Genomic DNA, 22,121 nt, shown 5'->3' on the forward strand with positions numbered 1-22,121 from the left:
TTCCTGTGAAGCCACTTTCAAAATAAAAGCCACTGGAGCCGCAGGAATCTTAAAAGAGAGAGAGGGGAAAAAATATCTAAATTGGCTAATAGGTCTGGGCCATATTATACCTCTCACAATAATACCGGTACAATGTTAGGCTATGATAAGAAAATGAAATATTGTGATGGAATATGGGTACACTGGAACACTGGACCAGCTCTACACCCTCCGCAGGGTGCTCGAGGGTTCATGGGAATTTGCCCAACCAGTCTACATGTGTTTTGTGGATCTGGAGAAGGCATTTGACCGTGTCCCTCGTGCCATTCTGTGGGGGGTCAGTGAGTATGGAGTCCGGGGCCCTCTATTAAGGGCTGTCCGGTCTCTGTATGATCGGAGCAGGAGTCTGGTTCGCATTGCCGGCAGTAGGTCAGACTTGTTCCCGGTGCATGTTGGACTCCGGCAGGGCTGCCCTTTGTCACCGGTCCTGTTCATAATTTTTATGGACAGGATTTCTAGGCGAGCCAGGGGCCGGAGGGGATCCGGTTTGGGAACCTCAGGATTTCATCTCTGCTTTTTGCAGATGATGTTGTCCTGTTGGCTTCATCAGACCGGGACCTCCAGCATGTGCTGGGGCGGTTTGAGGCCGAGTGCGACGCGGCAGGGATGAGAATCAGCACCTCCAAGACCGAGGCCATGGTTCTCCACCGGGAAAGGGTGGCGTGCCTTCTCCGGGTGGGTGAAGTCCTGCCTCAGGTGGAGGAGTTCAAGTTTCTCGGGGTCTTGTTCACGAGTGAGGGAACAATGGAGCGTGAGATTGACAGACGGATCGGTGCAGCGCCGCAGTTATGCGGTCGATGTACCGGACCGTCGTGGTGAAGAAGGAGCTGAGTCGAAAGGTGAAGCTCTCGATTTACCGGTCAATCTACGCCCCTACCCTCACCTATGGTCATGAACTTTGGGTAGTGACCGAAAGGACGAGATCGCGGATACAAGCGGCCGAGATGAGTTTCCTCCACAGGGTGGCTGGACGCTCCCTTAGAGATAGGGTGAGGGGAAAGACCCAGGACACGCTGGAGAGACTATGTCTCTCGGCTGGCCTGGGAACGTCTCGGACTCCCCTTGGAAGAGCTGGAGGAAGAGATGGAGGAAGAGATGGAGGAAGAGATGGAGGAAGTGTCTGGGATGAAGGAAGTCTGGGCATCCCTGTTGAGGCTGCTGCCCTCACGACCCGGGAACGGATAAGCGGAAGAAGATGGATGGATGGATGAAATATGGGTAAAACATGGGTAAAACGCGCAATGCCTTTGTTTTCATACAATCACACGAACAAGGCGGAAAAAGCATGGCGCCGATGGAGAATGAGAAGAAGGGCGAAGGCGGATCGTTGAATGAAACAAATGAACCAGAACTGGTTTGAAAAACGGTGAAACTGCTTTGGTTTTCGCCCGTCAGATACCCTACAATTGTAGAACATGCAAGTGGGACGTCGGGGCGAAGGGAGGAAAGACCACAAACTTATTTCATTATTTGAAGGAGAAGCACTCGTTGGAGAACAACAAAGCTACTAAAACACGTGAAGAGGCGTCCACCTCAACTAGCGCAGTGCTGAGACCAAAGAAGTTGACTTGCCGAACAAATGGGCGTAGCTTTAAATGGCTGCACGCCTTATGACAGAAGCAGCAAACGCTGGCGGGAACTAACTAGTGCAGTGACCCGCCGTTTAGCCGGGGAGATGATAACCATTCGGGGTGTGGAAATACTGCATTTTATGTTGTGAAGCAACTCTTTTTAACGCAAATTTTCAAATATATATCATAATAAATATTTTTGGCCATATTGCCCTGCCCTATTGGCTAATATTTTCCATAAAGTGTCCACAAAATTGGGGTTTTAAAACTGCTACATTTGGTTTGGGGACATACGATTGTGTTGAGATTGTGTTGCCATTTACTTCTGTATTGTAACATAGTCTTTCCGTAACCGTGAGAGACCAGGACCTGGTTTTTTCAGTTTGGTGGCTCTCGACAGGGACCAGAAACTGACCCAGCTGCACAGGGAGCGCGTCGTCTGGACACGGGACACCGTTGTTGGCAGTCTTGGTGGGTCATCCATCTTTTACCGGAACGTCGGATTTCTTGCAGCTCCAAAACCAGACACAAAATCAGTGCAGTTACTTTCTCTTTCATCTGATAACGGCTCAGTAGACCCACTGAATCTGGCTGCTAGGATCTAGCGGGCTGTGGAGACGGAGGGCAGCTCGCAGCACCTTTCACAGTATCTGCAGACAGATATGCAGATATGTTCCCAGCCTCCACACCGACAGTCTAAGCAGCGACGGAGCCGACCCGCCGCTGGCCTTCGGCCTCGGCCCTGATTAAAACCCATCGCGCTCGTTTTGAGGCGATTGCTCACCGTGGCAACACAGTGTTTGATTCAGTTGTTTCTCGATCTTTGAGCCCTTGAAACCTCTTCCAGTTGTGTTGCTGAATCTCACAAACCTATCGGTGCTGACAAGTTTTCTTTTTTCTTTTTTTTTGTTGTTTTCAGCCGCCTCAGAAAACAATCTACTCCTGCAGAGGTGGGCTCCGGGTTTCTGAGATTAGTCCTCTCCCCCCGGACCAGAGATGTATGACCCTGGGAATGAAATTTTTGTCAGCATGTGACCCAGACGGTGAAATACCAAAGTGGCGTACAGCAGTGGTCCCCAACGTTTTCTGTACCAGGACCGGTTTAATGTCTGACAATATTTTCACGGCCCAATCTAAAGGTTTAGCTGATAAAAACTAAATAAAATGACAAGATCGGCATTAAAAACTGTGGTATTTTCTCAATAATAATAATAATAATAATAATAATAATAATAATGAATAACAAATAATAAAACATAATTTTTGAAAAAATAAAATAAAATAATGGAAATTGTAAATTACCTTTAATATGAGTATTTCTATAAATGTGTTTTTATGTTTGTTTTCTCATTAATGTTATTTTAGGGCCAGGTTTTTATTTTATTTGTTATATATTAAGGAAACCGATATTTAGTGCTTTTATTTTGAAGGCGTCTCACCGAGACCTTGTAAACATCCGGTGCTTCGGACTTTAATGGTAAAAGTTTAACGGCAGTAGAAAGTGTGTCTGAAAGACTAATACCCCGTCCACACGTAGCCGGATATCTGCGGATATCTGCTAAACCGGATATATTTTCCTACGTTTTGACCTGTCATCCACACGAAAACGCAAATAAACGAAGGTTTAAAAAAACTCCAGGCAAAGTGAAGATTTTTGAAAACTCCGTTTATGTAGATGCGTGTAGACAGAGACAACCGGAGTTTTGCGTTTTCGAACGTCACATTATGCGCCAAAACAACAACAAATCTGCTCTTTTTGTTTACTAACTACAGATGATCCAGCATCTGTTCTCCAAGCTATTAAATAAATGGTCTCTGGTCTTGACCACCGCTTACTGCGTTACACCGACACAGAGCCTACGCCGTAGGGTACGCGGCGACGCGCACCCTACGCCGTACCCTTCGGCGTAGGGTACGGCGTAGGGCTGCGTCGATAACGCAGCAGCTCCGTGGCGGGACACGGGGGGGAGAAGGAGACGCGCCTGCCACGGAGCCGCGGAGGGGCAGCGTCCCCGGGAGCCGCAGATGATCTACAGGTTTAGAATGCTTATGAAACGCAGATCTTCGGTTACGTGTGGAAGGGTTTTTTTTTAAAAACGATGTAATGTGGATGAAAATTTTTTTATAAAATGAGGGGAGAAATATTCGGTTTTAAAAATATCCGGCCATGTGTGGACGGTGTCTAAAGGAGTGTCAGGAATGCTAAAGTGGAGCCTAACTGACACAAAAAGCACCTGCTGATAAGGATTTGTTTTCTCTGCAAATTTTATGCCGTATTTATGTCCAGCTTAAGTTTGGTTGCTATGGTTACTCATGTATTGCGGTTAACGGTAGCCGAGCGAGCAGCTGTGTCGGTCTGTATTTAAGTTAAGACTAACTCTATTTTATTTGATTCCTTTATAGCTCTTACGGTGTGTTTGCAGTGTATTTACATCCAAGGAATAAAAACATTGTGAACTGTCAGTTTGAGAGTCAAACATCTACATAAGAGTATTAGGGCCAGGCAGGGAAAAAATACAAATATTTTAGAGGAAGAATTTTTTGTCATTATACACTTCGAGATAAAAAGTCAATGTGGAGAAAAAAAGTCGAAATGTCGAGAATAATGTTGAAGTACAATTTCGAGAAAAAAGTCGAAATGTTTAGAAAAAAGGCAAAATTTTGAAATTGTATTTTAACACTAATCTCGACATTTTGACTTTTTTCTTGACATTTTGACTTTATCGAAATTGTACTTCGACATTAATCTCGACATTTCAACTTTTTCTCGACATTTTGACTTTTTTCTCGAAGTGCACAATAAAAAAAATAATTCCCCTCTCAAATATTTTTTCTCGTGCCTGGCCCTAATACTCTTTCGTAACCATCATCAGTCGGGGCTACAGAAACAATTTTTTCTTTTTGTGCGGCCCGGTACCAAATGACCTACGGCCCGGGACCACTTGCGTACAGCATTGTTCCCTAATAAAAACGGTCCTTATGGAGGTGACTGGTGTCTGCGTTTTCTCTCTGCTGCCGTTTGCTTCAAGTCGGCTGACGCTACAGCAAACCACCATATCGCGAAGGTCATCAAGTTGTCGATCACGCATTGTCCTCATTCCTCCGCGGCGTTCGTAATGACAGATAAGCAGAGGGGGGGGACATGGATCACATCCAAACCCAGAACTTCAGGATGATCTCGCTGCATGACTGCCAGACCACCAAGACAATTAATCAGTGGGGAAGATAAAATCTGATTCTACCTCTCCATCTCTGCTCTACCCTCCTCTCTCCGATTGTCTTCGTTAGTTCTGCATATGGACGCAGTTTGTCCTTGTCCTTTCTCGCCCTCCGTTTCACAAAGGCACTCTCATTCAATCTCTGCTCTCAGCCACACTTCTGTCCGTCCGCAGCTCTGCCATCATTATCTGCTAGCGGAGGCGATCGTTTGTCGTGAGCGAGAGTTTCATCTGTACTCCCGTTAATTCCTCCTCCCTGCATCCTAAATTTAAATTGCTGCGCACCCGTCTCTTCCAGTGGCTGCCTGATGTGCCAGACTGCATCTCCTCTGTTTTATAGCGATAACCTGTGAAATCCTCGTTGCTTTCCTTCCCTTCGCCTCCCGTTCACGGCCTGCTTCTGCAGCCTGTGATTGTCTGATAATCCTTATGGAGCTCCCCTTCAGTCTGCTGTCACCCGAGTGAAGTTAAACCCAGCTGTCGTTTATTCCAGGAAAATTCATTAGTTTTCAATATGGGATGCAATCTGATCTTTATTGGCCCTGCGATAGACCGGCGACCTGTCCAGGGTGGACCCCTGGCTCTCGCCTGTAATGAGCTGGGATGGGCTCCAGGAGACCCCCGTGACCCTGCAAAGGATGAACGGGTATAGAAAAGGGTGGATGTGGTCTTTATCAGTCTGAAACACTTCCAATGAGAACACATGAATAACTGTTTTAGCATTGGAGGACAAAGTAAGTGAACCAGTGGCATTAATAGCTGGCTGCCCCTCTTTTCTTTATGGTAAAGTATGGTTGAGGGAGCATCATGATCTGGGGCCTCATTTATAAATCTTGCTTGCGCACAAAACAGGGCTTGAAAGATGCGCAAGCCACCTTCTACGCAAAGGTTGGGATTTAAAAAGAAAAAACTAACCGAAAAATATGCTTATATCTCTACGCCAACCCTGACCCTCCCGTAAGAACTTACTTAAGATATGGGGAACTGGCGACGCAGGCGGTGAGGTGGTGAAATGAAGCCAGATTCATGTCATACTCTTAATAATGTCATCACATATCACACTTATAATATAATAGCGCTGATCGTGTCCCTCTGTGTTTGAAGTACAGCGTCAGTCAGGACTCCTCGTCAATGGTTTTATCAAAAGAGCAACCCCTAAGGAGTATGTGTGCCAATTTTGGTGCTTGTAGACGCAACTGAACGATTATTCCTGTTTTTTCTCTAACTACTGGCGTTGGCGAGCCAGCCGATCAAGACGGCACCGAGTCCCAAAACACTATGGGCCAAATCCACAAAAGGATTACGCGGCTTTTGCGGCCGCTAAACCGGTGCAAATGAGACAAAAAGAGAGCGTCTAATTCACAAAGCACCCGCAAAGGGCGAATTGCACCACAAACTGCGCTGCCAAGCAAATAGTGTCATGGTGCGCCTGTGCCATTTGCATACATGTAAATGAGGTAATATTCATACATTAGGCGCAAAATTGCCCCCTTTCTATGCAAATAAGCCTCATTGCAAAAACCGTCTAATTAACAAAGGCCAGGGCTATTTGCCACACGCAAAAATAGTGGAGCAAATACCGTGTTTCAGAAGCGTGTATTAACTGCGCGCAAACTCACTCCTCACTCCCCCTGCGGCTCTGTTTCTCTCTCTCTTCAATATCATTCAAGCCTGTGTGATACAGAATGATATTAAGGGTGAAATCTACAGTCAGACATGACTGTACACACTCAGATCAAGTGGGGTTGTGGACTTATCTCGGATTTAAAAATAAAAATAACAGGACGGAGCTCAGGATTCATCCATACAGTAAGGGGCTGCTTTATTATAAACAATTCCACCATATAAACATATAAATCTAGAATGTGTGTGTTTAGATGCTGTCACCTATACAAAAGCACATATTTTCCCCCACATTTGCAATCAATATTAAAAGACAAATGTTTTCTGCAAACAAACGTTCTTACCCAGTAACCAGCAGTTGTCATCCATGTTCTGCACCATTCTGTGGACACTGCTGTTTCTAAAGATGTAGCTGTCATGCACTGACCCGATCATGGCGATCACAGGCACATATTGCACTCAGCTGCAAAACTTTATGGCCGTGTTTGCGCCGGCATATCATTAGAGCAAAATCTTTTGTGAATAGGACCTTAAAGCGGGGCAAATTGCGGGCGCTAATGCGGCGCAATTCACATGTGGATTTGGCCCTATGTAAGTCAGCTTAGGAGCTTTGCACTCGTTCCTGGGAAGGGCAATGTTGCAATAATTCTCAACAAACATGGTCAAAATGGTCAGAAGCGCGCCGAAGCCAAAAAATAAGTGAGAAATTGTTAATTGATGGTGATCGGGCTTCTCCGTATCAGCACCTCAGCATTAAGGCGTCTTGACTCCCACCAGGATGTGCAGCCGGTGCCCCCTGCTCTGCTCATCTCCTACTGCAGCTGTAATCCCGGCGAGGTCAACGAACCATGGGAAGAAATAAAGGGCCGGGATGATGTTAGAATCCAGCTGGAGAAGCATAACATGATACCAAATTAATTAAATAAACCGGATGAAAAGATTAAAAGGATTTTTACTCATTGATTTTCAACATTTTATGAGCTTCTTGTCTTTCAAAGAGGACAAACACAAACTTCCAGCCGTGAGGAGGTGGATGTTTGAAACAGGAGCAGGAGTTTTATAGTTCTGCCTTTTTAATAGATGTTTTTATGATAACTGCTAATTGTTCGAGGCCAGCAGGTCCACATGTCTCCTCCTGTAATCTGTCTCTGCTGAAAGTGGATATCCCACAATGCTCGTCAGGAAGAACTGAGCTGAAATAGACTTGAACACCAAAAACACATTAAGGTTTTTTTTTATTTCTTTATCTCTTTCGCTTCTTCCATTCGGACTTTGCAGGAGAGAACTGGATTGGTCATGTGGGAACACTTTTATGTAAAACCTGCCCTGGAGAACTTCAGGTGTGCAGAACGCGTCACCATGGCAATGTACCTCACAACGTACTTAACCACCTTTGTCTGTGTGACTCTGAGGTAAAGTTTGGAACCGGGCTTTCTGCTCCCACGGACAAAGAACCGGCTCAGGGTCAGAAAAAAGTCGAAATGTCGAGATTAATGTTGAAGTACAATTTTGAGAAACAAGTTGAAATGTTGAGAAAAAAGTCAAAATTTCATGAAAAAAGCTGAAATGTCGAGAAAAAAGTCGAAATGTTGAGATTAATGTTGATGTACAATCTCGAGAAAAAAGTCAAAATGTCAAGAAAAAAGTCAAAATTTCGAGAAAAATGTCGAGATTAAAAAGGAAGAAAAAAAGAGAAAAAAGGGGAAAAAAAGGAAAAAGAGAAGAAAAAATGAAAAAAAGAAAAGAAAAAAAGAAGAAAAAATGAAAAAAAAAAGGTCACACATTTTTGAAAAAGCTCCAGGAGCCACTAGGGCGGCGCTAAAGAGCCGCATGAGGCTCTAGAGCCGCGGGTTGCCGACCCCTGGTCTAGAGGAAAAAAACGCTTACGTAAGCGGAGGGGCTGGAGTTATTAAAATCAAAGGCAATAGCAAGACTGGGAGACAGAGACATTTTCAAATAAGAATGAATCTGGATGCAGCAAAGCATCATGGGAGGAGGAGGAGACAACCTGTCTTTTAGAGATGTGTCCACGGAGGAGCTACGTGGACCAAGTCCTGTTAGAGCAGATACCTGGTTGTTGCTGCAACTTTCACGCAAACGCAAACGCAGCGGCGTAACTGACGTTTGCAGAGACGTACAGTAATGACGTGGCTCCTCTTAGCACCCGAACTGTGGAAAAACAAACCGGTTCTCAGCTGGTTCCCAAGTTGAAAGATCTTCCCCAGGAGGGAACAGGAAGGTGGTTGGACAAGGAGGTTCTGGAGAGACACAGGAAGTAATATATGACAGGGAGAACGGGGGGAAAATGATGATTGAATTTGATAGGGCTTCATTTCGATGCCACAAAATGATGCAGTAAAAACAAGAATAAATTGCATTAAAATCTGCAATAAAAACAATAGCGTACATCGTTTTCACAACGGAGGGAAACGGAGGGAACCTGTGCTGAAGTCTCTCTGCCAGCTGCAGGCAGGAAAACTCCAGCCCACACCTGCACTGCAGCTGCTCGTGACCACCAGAAAGGACACGTTTGACTGAAACCCAACGAGCCTCTCTCTCTGCAGTCGTGAGATTTGACACCGTAAATGAATTTTAAGTAGAATCAAACATTGAAAAACTCACATTGACCCTGAAATTCAATCCTGGCTCTGAACTCATTACCTTTCCTTCCTCTGTTCTCGCCGAGCAGCGCTGCAGAATCGTGGCGGAGAATTCTTATGCGCCTCAGAACGGCTCGTGGGCCCATAACAGCGACGGAACATCTGATACCGAAGCTTCGGATCACGCTCCAGACCCCCAACTGCTTTTACCAGGAACCACTGCTTGCAAGCTGGCTCTGGTCTGGAAATATTCACGTGACCGATCACGTCTGAGGTCTAGACTGCGTTTGTGCAAGTGGATGGCGTGGACGGTTCACACCAGAGGCTTCGTAAGACGAGACCGTCTACCCACCAGAGTAGCGTTGATCAATACATATCTTTGAAGTGTAAAATCACATCATCATAACCCGAGGACGCCTTCACCCAATACCACATTACCTTCATTTACAAAGTCGACTGTTTAGATATTTATAGAATTTAGATAAAATTAGGTCCCCGTATAATTTTGTCGTGCTTACTGACCGCCAGCCACTTTTATGTGGTACACTGAACTCAAACATCTGTCGACATGTTTTAGTGACTTTGGTAGAGACGAAGCTGCTCCGCTTGATCGATGGTCGGACCGTTCTAGGGATGGGAATTGTTAAGATTTTTACGATTCCAATTCCATTTTCGATTCTGCTTAACAATTCGTTTCTTCATGGATTCCCTTATCGATTCTCATTTGGAAAGAAAGCACAATAAAAGGTTTATTAGCATCACCAATAGAACATTTTTATTATAATAAATTGAACATTAATAATAATGAATTTAACTTATAATGCACTTTACATTCAATAAATCTCAAAGTGGTGGTAGCTACGTTTTGTAGCCACAGCTGCCCTGGGGCAGACTGACGGAAGCGTGGCTGCCATATCGCGCCTAACGGCCCCTCCGACCACCACCAACATTCAAACACATTCACACGGGGCAGGTGGGTAAGGTGTCTTGCCCAAGGACACTACGACAGCAAACTGGGACAGAGCGGGATTCGAACCACCTTCCGATCATTGGACGACCCGCTCTACCACCTGCCAAGGTCTACCTACCGCTCTACCAAGAAGGGGCGCGCTTTTTGGCATCTAGCGTCGCCACGCTAACGCTTTTGAAAGAGAAAAGTAATGCGCATCGTCACAGGATGGAGACGCACATTTTGATGTATAACACACCTGGGTGCACGTTACGATTCGGGGCGCATTAACGGCCAAAGAAATGGCATAAATTGCGGCAAAATTACACGATTAATTCAAAATGGCCGACTTTTTTGAAACCATTTATGAAAACCATTAAATATCAAATTTTTCGCAAAATTTGGTGACTTTTGGGGCACATTTAGGCGGGCAAAAAGGCCCTCATTTCGTCGGAAAAATAAAAACGAGAAAAACGAGAAAAAAAATTCCTACGGATAAAATAGGGCCTTCGCACTGTCAGTGCTCGGGCCCTAATTGTTCTGTGGCAATTCCAGAAGAATGTCCACCATTTTTCAAATTTAAATTTAAATTCTCCTTTTTAAAATATATAAGAACTGAGCACTCAGCCAGTGGCAAATCTAATAAAGCAAAAATTCAATCAAACTGCATTTTGCAAATCTGCAACCCTAACCCTTTGACGAAACATCCACTTGACAAGAGTTGAGAGTTGCCCTGCCATCTTTTTTACTGAAATGTAACCAGACTTTTGTTTGTTTGTATCACTTTGGTGCCATGTTTACTATTGACTGCTGGCTTACATAGGTTGGTTCGCCAAGTGCATGATGACGTCATTCATGCCCACTGGAATCGAACAGGGAATCGTTTGCAAAATTTGCAAACAATTGCAAGGAGTTGAAACACTAGCAACCGGTTCTATTAGAGCAAATACCTTGTTGTTGCTTCAACTTTCACGCAAACGCAGCGACGTAACTGACATTTGCAGCGATGTAATGACATGGCTCCCTTAAGCACCCGAGCTGTGGAAAAACAAACCGGTTCTCGGCTGGTTCACAAGTTGAACGAGTTGTGAACCAGAACCAGCCCTGGAACCGGTTTGGTGGAAAAGTGGTATGAGAGTTTTATATTAGAATACATGGTGTTTACTTTCTTGACAGAAACCACATGAATATTTCATTGTTTTTTTTATCTTTCTTGAAGGACCATCCACTGGTTCCCTATTTCATTATAATCAAAAACATAGGATTCTAACTTGTTATACCTTATTACTGTACGACGTTAACAGTATTTCTCATGCACATTTACTGGAGTTAAATGGAGAGGTTAATCTGGACTGCAGCTAAAGATGATGTGTTGAGCCAACGACTTCAAAGGCCACCGGAGACTAAATGTTATTGAAACAGACACATTTCAAAACCGTTTTACTCTCAAAATGTGAAGGTTCAAGATACTCAAGTAACGCCAGGAGGAGGAAAACTCTTAAAGAGGAATTACAGCGGCCTGGTTTCCTCTGGCCTGCAACCCATGAATCTACAAGTGCCAAGAAAGATGAACTCAAATTGAGACGGCTGTAATCATTAAAGCCCAATTTGAGGAGAAAAAACACCATTTCCCGTAATTCAATACATCCTTTCTACAAATCAAACATTTTACTTATTTGAAGTAAAGCAAGGCAAGGCAAGTTTATTTGTGTAGCACAATTCAACACAAGGTAATTCAAAGTGCTTTACATCAACATTAAACGCGGCAAGACACAATTAAACAGTAAATAACAAATAAAATGAAATAAAATGATAAGAAAAGGTGGTTTTGCACCGCGGTGAAATGGAGCGACGGAGAAGTCCGAAGGTTCACGACGGCGTCATGGTGACGGCTGCATTGGTTTAACACAGAACCTTAATTCAGGCTGAAGTTTTTCCATGTCTTGTTTAGACAGAAACCCCTTAATTCTAGCAATGTTTTTTAGGTGGTAAAAGGCAGATTTAGTGATAAACTTTAGATGGCTGTTGAAGTTCAGGTCTGAGTCAATAATTACACCAAGATTTCTGGCTTGATTTGTAGCTGTCAATGACATGGAGCCAAGGTGAGCGCTGATCTAGTAGGTTTAAATTTCAGCAAACATTTAAGGCCCCGTTTACACGTAGCAAAAACTGTGGTGTTTTCATGCGTTTTGATAAGATAAGATAAGATAATCTTTATTGTCTTATTGTCTCCCTTGAGAGAAATTTGTTTTGGACAAAACTAGAGACTCCATGCGCCACATATATAACAAAACATATAAAATCACAATAAACAAATAACACATCGTCATATCCCCCCGCTCTTTGCATGCCCCCCCGCAATGTCCTGAAAACACCTCTACACAAAAAAAAACCCCTTGCTACAGCAACATTATTGCACATACCTTCCCACACACACACACACACACACACAGCTCATTTCCGGTTATTGAGTAACTTACTTGATAATGGAATAAATGAGAATTTAATTTTGGCCGTTCGTTTACACGAAAACGAAGCTCAAAGTCACCAAAAACAATAATTTCTGAAAACTCTGGCCAAACTGGAGATTTTTAAAAACTCTGTCTTCATGTGTGCGACCTGTGTTTACAATTTGTTTGACCACCGTCAATATTTTCTTGTATTTTACCTGTTTTATATTCTAAAGTCACTTAAAGGTGACCTATTATGGCATTTAATGTATATTTTAAACAGGCCTGGCATGTCTTAAAAACAATCTAAAGCTTGTTTTTTCTTTTATGTTCTCGATCCTGAGGGGGGGGGGGCTATGATAATGAGGCTCTGTGCTGATTGGCTGCTTGAATGACGTGTAGCAGGGGAGGAAACAAAGCCTCGCTCCGGGCAGAAGAGCCGGCTGCGTACACAAAGCGTGTCCCATGCGAGAAGCTTCTGCGACAAAATCAATTCCATGGCTTTATTTTTTTTGTATTGGACTGTCCTAACTGGACGCGAGTTTAACGGTTTCAGTGTGGACAGAGAGAGTTTAACGGTTTCAGTGTGGACAGAGAGAGTTTAACGGTTTCAGTGTGGACAGAGAGAGTTTAACAGTTTCAGTGTGGACAGAGAGAGTTTAACAGTTTTAGTGTGGACAGAGAGAGTTTAAGGGTTTCAGTGTGGACAGAGAGAGTTTAACAGTTTCAGTGTGGACAGAGAGCGTCCGATGTCACGCAGCTCGACACGATAGTCGGACGTTCGCATGCATTTATGACACGGTGTAAACGGCTCCCTGGGATCTTAAAGCCTGAATTACGGTTCTGCGTTAAATCGACGCGTACTCTACGCCGTAGGCTCTGCGTTGGTGTAACGCGGAACCATAAATCAGCCTTTAGTTCCCTGACCGGGTCACCTCGTCTTCACACAGGAAGATTTAATTTAATTCTAAACAGTTACACCACAGTTATTTACTCCGATTCCTCATCATTTCATATGTTACAAGAAATCATAACAGTGAATTTTCACAAATGGCAACTTTATTGTTAAAAAAATAAAACATAAGTTGTATATAAATAACATGTATGCACTATTGCTGGCTCAAGGAAGGACCGTGCGTCTTCTGAAGGTGTCGTTGAAGCTTCAGGTGCTTGGAAGATCTGAAACCATAAACAGAAAAAAAAATGTATTACTAATAGAGCTCCGGTGTTACATAACGAGTGAGTGGTTCCGTTAGGGGAACACTGGAGCTGCTGGAGCTGCTCACCGGTCCGGTCCGGTCCGGGGTTCCGGTGTGTGGCCTCCGGAGCTCCGGAGCTAAGCTAAATACTTAGCCCATGCAAATATCACACTTGTAGACAAATATAAATAACATAAAAAAAATAACGTCACTTTCCGCTGACTCGTGTGCAGTTGCCGGGTCCGTGCTGTTGGTACTGATCCTTTTATGAGAGTAAATGTTGATGCAAAACCTCATTTTGACTGTCCCTTGTTGTTCAAACAGCCACCGCTTCCAAACAATGGCTGAAGCTCCGGCCGGTGGAGTTTGTTAAGGGCGTGGTTTCAGCAGCGGAAGCCGACCTATGGAAATCTGCTCCTGTCGTTACGTAAGGACAGGAGCAGATTCTGAACAGCTCGTAGAAGTCACATGACACTGGAAGATTCAGCCGGGCGGGGGTACAGACACTGCAGAAATTCATGGGATTTCATCTTTCCTGTGTTGGCAGGGTGAGGGGAGACCACTTTATATATGTTAAAACAAGAAAAAACTTGTTTTTCATAATAGGTCCCCTTTAAAAGTAACTGTTACTCCAAACGAAAAAACTCTCGTTCATCTTGGAAGTTACTCGTGTCATTTGTTGATGTTTTTTTCCAGGATTCTGATTGGCTAGCATGACTTTATCTTCTCGTTACACTGCCCCCTGTAGGTTTGGCTGCTCATAGCACCGTAACAGCTATTTATGCAGGTTCGTGTAAATGATGGTATTTTTCAAAACGTAGGAGGGGGAAATATCTGTTTTTGTAAATACCCGGCTCTGTGTAAATGTGGCCTAAGTTACTATTCCCTTCTGGAAAGACTCTCATCCCGTCTCGTGTTGAGCTGATTCCCGGGAGCTGTTCCTTCATCCCCAGAAGTCGTGGTTTGCTGAAAGCAGCGCCAGCATGTGCGTTCGTTCACACATCCCAGCGTTGCCTCCTTCTGACGAGGAAGTGCGAGAAAGAAGTGAGAACATGTGTTGCTCAGTGACTGTGCAGCCCTTCTGCTCGGCTGACCTACACACGGCCGAGCCAAACTCCTCCGAGAATTCTGCCTTTCGGCCTTTCCAACAACGCGTGTACGCGTGTGTGTTTGCACTCCCATTTGTATTTAGTGCACGTGCATCTAACATCTGTGTCTAATCAGTGTGACCTAGTGAGAGTTTATTTATTACTTCGTACTCGTATTTATCTGCACACGAACATGAACGTTGCATATGGAGTAAGGGTTGCCAACTCCCTGTAAAATAAATCAGGGACATCTCGTCTGCAGGGCCGGCCAACCCGATTGCCTTGACCCTTGCCTTTTCCTTTTAGCTGCTTTTTTTGTGAGTGAAACGATTTTTTAACTATTTGACTCGAACCTGAATTGAATTACATGCATGTTTTTGAATGCCATGAACACATGGGAAACAAATTATTATCCAGCAATTCACTTTAATACAAAATATTGAAATTAACTGAATAAAATAAGTATCTTTCTTAAACAGAAACCTGTCCTGTTTAACTTAAAATTGTATAAATTAATATAAAACAGGGGTCGGCAACCCAAAATGTTGAAAGAGCCATATTGGACCAAAAACACAAAAAACAAATATATCTGGAGCTGAAAAAAATGAAAAGTCTTGTATAAGCCTTAGAATGAAGACAACACGTGCTGCATGTTTCTATATTAGTTATAACTCGGGGGAGATTTTTTTTTTCATTATGCACTTTGAGAAAAAAGTCGATATGCCGAGAAAAAAAGTCGAAATGTTGAGAAAAAAGTTGAAATGTTGAGATTAATATTGAAGTACAATCTCGAAAAAAAAGTCGAAATGTCAAGAAAAAAGTCAAAATTTCGAGAAAAATATCGAGATTAAAAAGGAAAGGAAAAAGCAAGAAAAAAAACAGAAAAAAGGAAAAGAGAAAAAAAGGAAATAAAGAAAAAAAAGAAGAAAAAATGGAAAAAAAAAAGGTCAAACCTTTCTGAAAAAGCTCCAGGAGCCACTAGGGCGGCGCTAAAGAGCCGCATGCGGCTCTAGAGCCGCGGGTTGCCGACCCCTGGTATAAAACAATAGAAAGAAAGCAGAACATCCATCCTGTAATAGTGCATATTTTTAGTGCAATAATAAAAGTGCAAACAGAAAGTCTGTAGAAAACTTGTAAACATATTCGTGCCTCAAAGGCCATGACTGCAGCTACAGTTGGAGTAAAACAGAAAAAAAAATGTATAAACTCAACAGCTCAATGCCATTTTCCATTGGCATTTTATGTTTTGACTCTCACAGTAATACGGGACAAAGTGCGTACTTTTTCAGCTCAATACGGGACGCTACTTTAGTTTATAAATACGGGACGATTCCGGTTGGCAACCCTAATGTGGAGATTAGTTGGAGGTTTCACGATGTACCAATCTCTCCTTCCATCTCTTTTTTAAAAACAGGAACTTCTAAACACACACGCGTGCACGAAAGAAAAGCATACCTCATTTTAAAATAAAATACTTCTGACATGACATAAGGCATCGCCATCTGCTTGTCCACATTTAATGAAAGCAGGCACAGTTATCCTCCTGCGCTCCGTCCGTCTCCTCATAGACCTGACTGTCCTGACAAAACACAGCTTTCACTCATTTTTCAGGATGACTGAAGTCACCTCTCGGCCAGAATCTTTTCTTTTCCACGTCCATCAAATCACTTCTGACAGAATCTTTGTCTCTTCTTCTTGTTTTTCCCTTCGGGCAGTTTGGGAGTTAAGACTCAAGCTGTTCTGATATCGACACGAGTATGTGCCGACATCGGTGAGCATTTACAGAAATACGTCTCAGAGACTCCAAACGGGGAGACCGACTGGTCTATTTTTTTATTCTTATTTTATTTTATTCTATTATATTCATGTCAGATGAAAGACGTGCGTCGTAGATGATTGACATTTGGAGTTCCAATTTGTTTGAATGTCAAAATACAACATCCTTTTTTCTATTTGACACATTTGCACCTGCAGTTAAAGTTCATTTGTTTGGATTTCTTCATTTATTAGAGATTATTACTTGTATGTAAATAAAAAATATAGACAAATAGTTAGCATATTTACAAAATAGAATAAAAGATAACACTAGAATAGGGGTCTGCAACCCAAAATGTTTTAGAGCCATATTGGACCAAAAACACAAAAAACAAATATGTCTGGAGCCGCAAAAAATGAAAAGTCTTGTATCAGCCTTAGAATGAAGACAACACATGCTGTATTTATCTATATTAGTTATAACTGGGGGAAGATTTCATTATGCACTTCGTACATACATACATACATACATACATACATACATACATACATACATACATACATACATACATACATTATATATATATATATATATATATATATATATATATATATATATATATATATATATACATATACACGTGTGCTCTCAGTATGGCCAAGATCATGATGTAAAGTATAACGCTAAGAAAAGCCACATAATGATAGTTAGAAGTGCTGGGGACAGGAAATCAACTTTTCCCACTTTTTATTCGGCAGACTGCCCCCTTGATGTATGTGAGGAAATTAAATATCTAGGTCATGTCATTTCTGATGACTGGACGGATGACAAAGGCCTTTATCGACAGCGCTGTCACATTTATTCTCAAGCTAACATGCTTATCAAGAAGTTTTATATGTGTTCTGACTCTGTGAAGTGTTCCCTGTTTTCGAACCTACATCACACCGTTAATACTGCTCACTAGGGATGGGTGATATTTTACCATTCACCATAAACCGTCAAAAAAATTCCGGGCTGCTTCTTCCCGCGCCGTGGGGGCCCCGCCCGCGGGCCCCCTCGGCCGCCGCCGGGTGGGGGGGGGGCCTCGCAGGCGGTGGGTTGCCTCCCTCCTACTTCTCCCCTCTGTGGGGTTGCCGGTGGCCTGGGTTCCGGGCTCTTCCTTGTCGGCCTCTGGTCTCGCGGGTGGCGGGGTTGCTCCCCCCCCTCCCCCACTATAGATACACTTCAGGTGGAGCTTTGTTTGGTTTATTACACACACACACACACACACACACACACACACACACACACACACACACACACACACACACACACACACACACACACACACACATACACACTGGCTTGTTCACCTGCATGCTGGCTCTCTAGTTTTTGGGTTTAGGTAGCGGTAGCGATAGCTTAGCTCAGACTGCGATCAGATCTCAAGATTTAGGTTGATTGCTGTTCGTGTTTTGGTTGGCTCCGTGCCGGTTTCGTGCTTTGTTTGTGGTTTTTTGTTGCAGATTTCCAGTGCTTGACGTGTGTCTCCGTGTGTTCCTGCTTCCTGGATTGGCAGTGGATGTCGTCACCCCCCCCACCCCCCCCCCCCCCCCACCAAAAAAAAAAAAACACTGGGTTTGTATGTGTATATTTATGTATGTGTACGCATATGTGTGCGTATATATATGTATATATTACATATAGTAATAATGCACATATATACACTTTTGGTTTCTACCGTCATGGTCGCAGTCCTGGTCGGACGTCGCACCACATGACATTATTACGCTTAAAACAACAACAAAATCCCAAATAAGTAGTATTTCAAGTGGTAAAATTCAAGTGAGTCCATATGTGGGACAGGTAGGTCAAATATATGGTATTTATTTATCCATTTAAACCTTTTTTGAATTGAGAAAAAAGCAGTTTTTCAGAAAAAATAGGAGTCACATCATGACCCATATATATATATATATATATATATATACTATATATATATATATATATATATATATGAATATATATATATATTATAGTAAGTATGGTAACAAAGAAAAGCGCTGCTTAGCAGGATTACAAAGGAACCAGAACATGACAAAATCCAAAAACCGGACCAGAAACATGGAGTAGGAAACAGTATGAAACAGTACGGACCAGCAGGACACAAGGGAAAGACCAGATATAACAGAAGGGTTAACGAGACATGGGTGCAGACAATCACGGCAGATGGAACAAGGGAAGTCAAGACAGAACTGAAACCCAAAGACAGAGTTTCAAAATAAAACAGGAACTTAAAACACCAAAACTGTGATCTGCAACCGAAGGAAACCTTTAAAGTGATTCTCAATCAAAGTATGAAGCTCACTCAGATATTATGATTGAGTTTTGAGATGAACAGCACAGTTTTAATACAAGTTGCTTATACATTAGGCCAGTATAGATACTCGCGTCTGCGATGAAATGACCTGTACTCAACTTTTAAAAGACTTCCTAAAAAGGTACAATGGGAAACTTTTAGGACTGAGACGTGAGCGAAGTTAACAGGAAACTGAAGATCGTAAATAACTCTCTCTCAAGGTTTTTCCTCTGCAGGTTTGAGGACCGTTTGTAAAATCCAGGGATTACCACTACCATTAAAGAAGCACGTCAGGATGCACATTCAGGCTAAAACTACCATAAATGCAGTTTATCAGCAACAGGTTCATCTAAGAAGCTTAATTATTCAAATATCCATGTTTTTCTTTTAATCCAGTGCCCTAAAAAAAGGAGGCATCCATTTGTGGACGGTCGCTGTTGCTGGGTTGGCTTAACTCCCCATGCAGATTTCAGGCGGCTCTTTAATTAGGTTTCAGCTAATTGCACACCCACGTGCAGCTTATAAGTCAATTATAGGCTAAACTGATCGTGGGCTATGAAAAGAATTAGCACATACACTTAAGTGCACACTCGTGCACATGCAAACATCAGCAGCACGACGCACGTCCCCGCACCAGCCTCTCCTCAGACGCTCCAGTACGCTCCCCGCCGTTCATGTGAAACGGGATCGTGTCTGTTTGTTTACTTCCCAGACTAGTGACACAGCGGCTCTGCAAACCTGATTCAATATTACAGTAAAACCTCATTTTATGTGTCTAAAGAAGCAGCATTTTGGTTCGTAAATGACACAGAATGACTCCAGAGTAAATACTGTAAACACATTTGATGACTAGAAATCTAACTCGGTAAGTTTGCCTATATGTGAGCTAGAGATGCAACAGAAATGAATTAGGGCGACAAATTAGGCACTTTTAATCTTGTTTTCACTTTTAGTTTAACCCTTGTACTGTCTTTGGGTCAAAATGACCTAATTCTCCCTTCCTTCTTTACTTCTTTCCTTCCTTCTTTTCTCCCCTCGTACATTCTTTCCTTGTTTTTTCCTTTCCTTCCTTCCTTCCTTCTTTTCTCCCTTCCTTCCTTCTTTCCTTCCTTCCTTCTTTTTCCCTTCCTTCCTTCTGTCTTTTCTCCTTTCCTTCCTTCATATTTTTTTTCCTTCTTTCCTTCCTTCCTTCCTTCTTTTCTCCCCTCGTACATTCTTTCCTTGTTTTTTCCTTTCCTTCCTTCCTTCCTTCTTTTCTCCCTTCCTTCCTTCTTTCCTCCCTTCCTTCTTTTTTCCTTTCCTTCCTTCTTTCCTCCCTTCCTTCTTTTCTCCCTTCCTTCCTTCTTTCCTCCCTTCTTTCCTTCCTTCCCTCTTTTTTCCCTTCCTTCCTTCTTTCTTCCCTTCTTTCCTTCCTTCCTTCCTTATTTTCTCCCTTCTTTCTTCTTTCTTCTTTCTCCTTCCTTCCTTCCTTCCTTCCTTCCTTCCTTCCTTCCTTCCTTCCTTCCTTCCTTCCTTCCTTCCTTTTCCCTCTGCTTTGGGATAAATTCATAACGAGGAAAGACACAGAGATTACCTTGGAATGGGTTTTTAGCGCACTCCTGCAGGAGGGTGAGAGCAGAGGAGTGCAGGGCAACGTGGCCCTCATCCAGAAGATGCTTTTATTAAGAAACTTTGACAGGAAATGACGATATAAGGACAGTCAACGGTAAACAATTAGACAGTAGACAATGGGGTGGAAGTGATAACGTGTGATTGAGTCCTGACATTACAGTGGTCAGCTGTCACCAGGACAGTCCAAAACCTGAGTAGATCAGGAAGTGGCTGCCGTGACTTCTGTTAGCCAAGCATGTGACAGTTTCATAATGACAAAACAAGTTCAAAGGTTGATTAACCTCACAAAACCAAGATTCAGGACTAAATTGATGGAACGTTGTGTTTCTGTGAAAGGAATCAGTTTATGGAACAATCTGAATAAAGAAAACAAAAAATCCAAATCAAACATTACATTCAAAAAAACAATTAAAGCCTGTATGTTAAGTAAATATAATGAAATATGTTAGTTAAGTTTGATTGACATACCCATAGCCGGTGGTCATTTTATTTTATTTTATTTTTTTATTTACTTAGTTGTTGTTTTTACATTTTTTTATTTATGTTATTTGTGAATTTATTTTTTGGGAAAAAGGGGCAGATTAGATAAAATTCTTCTTCTTTCTGCTCCCTTTTCATTCACAATTTATGAACATTTGTGCTTGTATTTGTATTGAATTGTTTGTTTTATTTTCTGAATGAAATAAAGAATAAAATGAAATTAATTAAAAATGATTTGAAAATGGTCTAAACACGAATAAAAGATTGTCTCAGCACAAACAGGGGGTGGGGCTTGCGTGTGAGAGGGAAGAGAGCGTAAATAAAACAGTGTCTGCTAGACGTCAACTGGCGTTTGGCATCGGCTTGGTGACACAACGACAAACATCTTTGATGCTTTATTTTTTTTCACACATGAGCACTGACTGCTGACCGGTGACCGTGAAACCGCTCACCTCCTCACCTCCTCACCTCCTCACCTCCTCTACTCACCTCCTCACCTCCTCACCTCCTCACCTCCTCACCTACTCTACTCACCTCCTCACCTACTCTACTCACCTCTGAGCAGTTGCAGGTTTGGAACGACAGCGGCTAAAGGTCAAGTGACAACTGAGCTGGGGTCAGTAAGTGACACTTAGGAAACGGTCTGGGCAGGTTGGCGTTGACATCGTCAGTGGAGAATGTGAAAACCCCCGTTATCACTGTCAGTTAGAATCATCTACTGCAGTGCAGTGTCCCTGTATTATAAGTCTTGTCAAATACATTTGTAAAGCTTTACCTGGCTCGCCTTAAAACACACCTGTAGACCTTTACTGAAAAGATCTTATATCATCGCAACTTCCAACGGGGGCCCCATTTTAGTAAAATACTGTAGCACAGACACTTAAGCTGCCATTTATTACACAGGAATCTCTGTTTCCAGTGTCTGTCTACACGGGAGGATTGTTATTTTTCCAGCAGTCCTGATGAACATTTATTGAACATTTATTTAACGCCCTATGCATTCACCTCTGTTTAAAAAGACTGGTCAAATTACCATAGGCCATATAAATATACCATGGTCGTATATAGGCTACAAATTTTAGTCAATAAAGGACATATTGGCTAAAATTTTATATCAAGTTATGTTGTCATTAATGACTTTGCATCCAGAAAATAGATATGTGCACCTGTAAAAGGCACACGGGCACGTTTAGTTCTGA

The sequence above is a fragment of the Cololabis saira genome, chromosome 8, assembly GCF_033807715.1.
Source record: "Cololabis saira isolate AMF1-May2022 chromosome 8, fColSai1.1, whole genome shotgun sequence".
Classification (NCBI taxonomy): domain Eukaryota; kingdom Metazoa; phylum Chordata; class Actinopteri; order Beloniformes; family Belonidae; genus Cololabis; species Cololabis saira.